Below are 5,579 nucleotides of genomic sequence, written 5' to 3' on the forward strand. Positions count from 1 at the left end.
GGAGAACGTGCCTGAGATGCAGTTGCAGCCTTGTGCCTGGTCCTGGAGGCTTTCTTTATCTCTTACGGTGTCTGAAGTGGTGTCTTAATTGGGAACCTCTCGGAAGCAGCCCAAGATGAAGATTCCAGTACGAGTCGCTTACTTGTGAGGAGCAAGAGACACTGCGAGGAGATGAAGGCGTGAGACGGGGGCGGGAAGGCGCCCGACGGCGTGGTATCAGACCAGCCGTCACCCGGGGTGAACGGACACTAATCCCGTGGCGAAGCTCTGGGAAACCACGTAAAACACGTGCCCCAGAATTACCCCCTGGAAGGTCCAAGGCGCTCGGCCTTTATACTCTGATTCCCTCAAGTCCTGCAGGTCCCAGGGAGTGGTGATCCCCAGCACTTTCGTCCTGTCACATGGGTGACGTGCGTGCAGAGGACATGGGTAGGGAACCAATAGCATCCCACCTGTTACAGGTGGCCGGTGACCCCAGGTTTGTCTTGGGTCTTCTCAGCCTCTGAGCATCGTTCGGTGCAGGGACTGGCCGGGTGGCTTCTCCACCTGTGTCCTAGGAGGGTCCCCTTTAGGCCTGGGGTTTCTCCCCAGGCGGGACTATGAGGTCACTGGATCCAGTACACCAGGCAGGAAGCGAGTTCTCTTTAGTCACCACACTGGCAGATTCACTGATACCTCCACCTCAGAGTGCTCATTCACCCCAAAGTGCCCCCAGAACCTACCGTGTGTGCCGGGCTGGACACAGTGGGGTCCACAGTCAAGGATCTGCTGTTAGCAGGCTTGCAATGCACAGGGAGCAAAGTCTCAGATAACCATGTTATGAGTAGAAGATTGTAATTCACTTCTCCCAGTGATGCTGAGGGTGACTGCAGAGTCTGGCAGAAAACGATAAATGGCTTCAGTCCTTTTCATTCATGCCTTCATTGGGCCCCCATCGTGGGCCACATGTGAAGGACGTAGAGATGGAAAACAGATGCAGGCCCTGTCAAAAGTGCTGAGAAGGAAAACTTTCAGGGCAGGTGTGTTTTGGAAGGACCACTGGACTGAAGAGTGGAGCACACACTTAAGGAGGTGGGGGTGGAGGAGGGAAGGCATGCAGGCTTCATAGAGGATGTGGTCCTGAGGCAGCTGTAGGAAGATTTCACTCTCTGGCATATTTCATGTTAGAGGACAATACAGCCTCTTACAGCAGAGCTGCTAATAAAAAGCTTATTAATTATCCCATAATGTTCATAGCAGGGGAAGCGCATAAGAGTTTTCTCACCAACATCATTTCTAGAAACATCACCCGTAACTCATTGGTGGAGTCAAGATGGCAGCATGGGAGGTTGCAGAGTTCCCATCTCCCCACAACTGGATCAGTTGCCGGATGCTAGTGGGGGACCCTAAGGCCCAAGAAAACCAGAGGAACCCCTGAGCAACCGGACAGGATGTGGGGGATGTGGGGGAAGTCAGGGAGGTGGAGAAGTGGAGGCCAGACAGGACCAGTGCCTCTGAGGGGTAGCTGGGGGTGGCGGGGGGTAGGTTCCCACCTGAAGGGACCCTCTGGGCCCCGAAGCATCAGAGGGGAGAGTGTCTAGGTCTCCCCTGACCAATTAGCTGGGAGGCCTGCTGGGCTCCCAGGCCAGGAAGACTGCTGGGCTGCCCAGCCAGGTCCTCTACCTTCCAAGGCCCCCTCTGGGCTGCCTGAGTCCTAGCAGTGTAGGAGGGAGGGAGGAGGGGGGAAGGGGTGGTGAGGCAGACTGGTGGGGGAACCTTTGAGACTGGAGGTCCAAGGGAGGCAAGAGGGCATTTCCCTTGCCCGCTCAACCCATGGAAGCCAGCTGTGCTCCTGGACCAGGTCCTTCATTCTCCGGGGTCCCCTCTGGCTCTAGGGGCATGGGAGAGAAGGAGGAAGGGGGAAGAGGAAAAGAGGCAAACAGTGCGGCTGGGAAGGGACCTCTCAAGACCAGAAGAGCAGGGGAGGTGCTGCTGAGTATTCCTCCACCCACTTGGCCTGCCACGCTCCCAGGTGGGTCCTCCACCTTCCAAGGGCCCATCCCAGCCATTGGTCCTGGAGTGTAGGAGGGATGTGGTGGGGAGAGAAGAAGAGAGGTGGATGGGGGAGAGGGAATCAGAGGATCAGGGGAGGTGCAGAGGGCATTTCCTTTGCCCACTCGGCCCAGGAAAACTGCTGGTCTCCCAGGCTTGGTCTTCAGTCCTCCAAGGGCCCCTCCGGGCCGAGTTGGTCCTAGGGCCATAGGAGGGAAGTGGGGGAGAAGAGGAGAGGCAGGCGGAGGGAGGGGTCCTCTGGGATAGGAGGATCAAGGGAAGTGCAGAAGGCATTTCCCCTGCCCATTTGGCCTGGGAGACCTGCTGGGCTCCCAGACCTGGGCCTTCACACTCTAGGGCCCTCTTTGGCTGCCTGGGACCTAGGCGAGTGGGAGGGAGGGAGGAGGGGGGAAGAGGAGGAGAGGCAGACCAGGGACCCTCCAGGACTGGGAGATCTGCGGAAGTGCCGGGGCATTTCCCTAGACCAGTCAACCCCCAGAAGCCTGTTGGGCTTCCAGGTCTGGTCTCCTGCCTCCTAGTGCCCCCTCAAGCTGCATGGGTTCTAGGGACATAAGAGGGAGGAGGTGGGGAAGAGGAGAGGCCAAGGGGGAGGGACCCTCTGAAATCAGAGGACTGGGGGAAGCACCTAACATTTCCCCCACCAACTCAGGCCTAGGAAGCCTGCTGGAGTCCTGGACCTGGCCCCTTGCCCCCAGGACCAGAGGCACTCCTGGACCCCTCCTACCTCAAGCCTAAGCCCCACTCCCCATCCAACCCCACCAGGGCCTTTTCTATCCTAAGCATAGACCACACCCACTGCCTAAACCTCACCCCTGCCTAAGCCCCACCCCCACAGTCAAGACTTTTTCTGTTTTTTTTTCTTTGTTTTTGCTTTTTTGTTTTTGTTTTGTTATGTTTTGTTTTTTTCTCCCCCACCCCCCCTTTTTTGCAATTGCATTTCTGTTTTATTCTCCAGTTGTTGCTTCATCTATTTTTAAAAAATTTTTCTAGCACATCTATTAGTTTTCTAATCTTATTGTATTTTTTATTTTGCCACTGCTCTGCTCCTTTTTTTTCGTTTTCTTTTTCCTGCTCCACACAGCTTGTGGCATCTTGGTTCACAAGTGCAGGATCGGGCCTGAGCTCCTGCAGTAGGAGCTCTGAGTCCAAAACATTGGACTAACAGGGAACCCCAGACCACAGGGAATATTCATCAGAGTGAGATCTCCCAGAGGTTCTCACCTCAGCACCAAGACCCAGCTCTACTCAACAGCCTACAAGCTCCAATGCTTGAAGCCTCAAGCCAAATATCCAGTAAGACAGGAACACAATCCTGCCCATTCAAAAAAAAAAAGGACAGGTGACAAATAAATATGTCACAGGTGAAGGAACAAGGTAAAAACACACAAGACCAAATAAATGAGGAGGAAATAAGCAAACTAGCTGAAAAGAATTCAGAGTAATGATAGTAAAGATGATCCAGAATCTCAGAAATAGAATCAAGAAAATACAAGAAATGTTTAACAAAGATCTAGAATAACTAAAGAACAAACAAACAGAGATGAACAACACAATAACTGAAATGAAAATATACTAGAAGGTATCAATAACAGAATAACTGAGGCAGAAGAATGAATAAGTGAGGTGGAGGTTAGAATGGGGTAAATAAATGCCAAGGAAGAAAATAAAGAAAAAAGAATGAAAAGAATTGAGGACGGTCTCAGAGACCTCTGAGACAACACTAAATGCACTAACATTTGAATTATAGGAGTCCCAGAAGAAGAAGAGAAAAAGAAAGGGTCTGAGAAAATATTTGAAGAGATTATAGTTGAAAACTTCCCTAATGTGGGAAAAGAAATAGTCTCCCAAGTCCAGGAAGCACAGAGAGTCCCATACAGGATTAACCCTAAGAGAAACACACCAAGACACATATGAATCAAATTCACAAAAATAAAATTCAAAGAAAAAATATTAAAAGCAGGAAGGGAAAAGCAAAAAAACATACAAAGGAAACCCTATAAGGTTATTAGCTGATTTCTCTGCAAAAACTCTACAGGCCAGAAGGGAGTGGAAGGATATACTTAAAGTGATGAAGGAGAAAAACCTACAACCAAGATTACCCTACCCAGCAAGGATCTCATTCAGATTTGATGGAGAAATCAAAAGCTTTACAGACAAGCAAAAGCTAAGAGAATTCAGCACCATCAAACCAGCTTTACAACAAATGATAAAGGAAATTCTCTATGAAGGAAACACAAGAGAAGAAAAATACCACCCCTCCCCACAACCAAAACCCCAAACAACTAAGAAAATGGTAATAGGAACATACATATCGATAATAACATTGAATGTAAATGGATTAAATGCTCCAACCAAAGACACAGACTGCCTGAATGGATACAAAAACAAGACCCACATATATGTTGTCTACAAGAGACCCACTTCAGACCTAGAGACACATACAGATTGAAAGTGAAGGAATGGAAAAAGAAATTACATGCAAATCAAATCAAAAGAAAGCTGGAGTAGCAATCCTCATATCAGACAAATTAGACTTTAAAGTAAAGACTATTACAAGAGACAAGGAAGGACACTAAATAATGATCAAAGGATCAATCCAAGAAGAAGATATAACACTTTTAAATATCTATGCATCAAAGATAGGAGCACCTCAATACACAAGGCAAATGCTAATAGCCATAAAAGCAGAAATTGACAGTAACACAATAATAGTTGGAGACTTTAACACCCTGTTTACACCAATGGACAGAGCATCCAAACAGAAAATAAACAAGGAAACACAAGCTTTAAATGACACAATAGACCAGATATATTTAATTGATATTTATAGGACATTTCACCTGAAAGTGGCAGAATACACTTTCTTCTCAAGTGCACATGGAACTTTCTCCAGGATAGATCACATCTTGGGTCACAAATCAAGCCTTGGAAAATTTAAGAAAATTGAAATTATATCAAGAATCTTCTCCAACCACAATGCTATGAGAATTGAAATCAGTTAGAGGAAAAAAAAAACCTGTAAAAAACACAAATACATGGAGGCTAAACAATGCACTACTAAATAGCCAAGCAATCACTGAAGAAATCAAAGAAGAAATTTAAAATTGCATAGAAATAAATGACAATGAAAACATGATGACCCAAATTTCCAAGAAGGAAGTTTATAGAAATTCAATCTTGCCTCAGGAAACAAGAAAAATCTCAAATAAACAATCTAGTCATACACCTAAAACAACTAGAGAAAGAAGAACAAAGAAAACCCAAAGTCAGTACAAGGAAAGAAATCATAAAGATCAGAGCAGAAATAAATGAAATAGAAATGAGGAAAACAATAGCAAAGATCAATAAAACTAAACGTTGGTTCTTTAAGAAGATAAATAAAATTGATAAACCTTTAACCAGACTCATCAAGAAAAAAAGGGAGAGGACACAAATCAATAAACTTAGAAATGAAAAAGGAGAAATCACAACTGACACCACAGAAATACAAAGGATTATAAAAGACTACTATAAACAACTATATGCCA

The sequence above is a fragment of the Hippopotamus amphibius genome, chromosome 5, assembly GCF_030028045.1.
Source record: "Hippopotamus amphibius kiboko isolate mHipAmp2 chromosome 5, mHipAmp2.hap2, whole genome shotgun sequence".
Lineage (NCBI taxonomy): Eukaryota > Metazoa > Chordata > Mammalia > Artiodactyla > Hippopotamidae > Hippopotamus > Hippopotamus amphibius.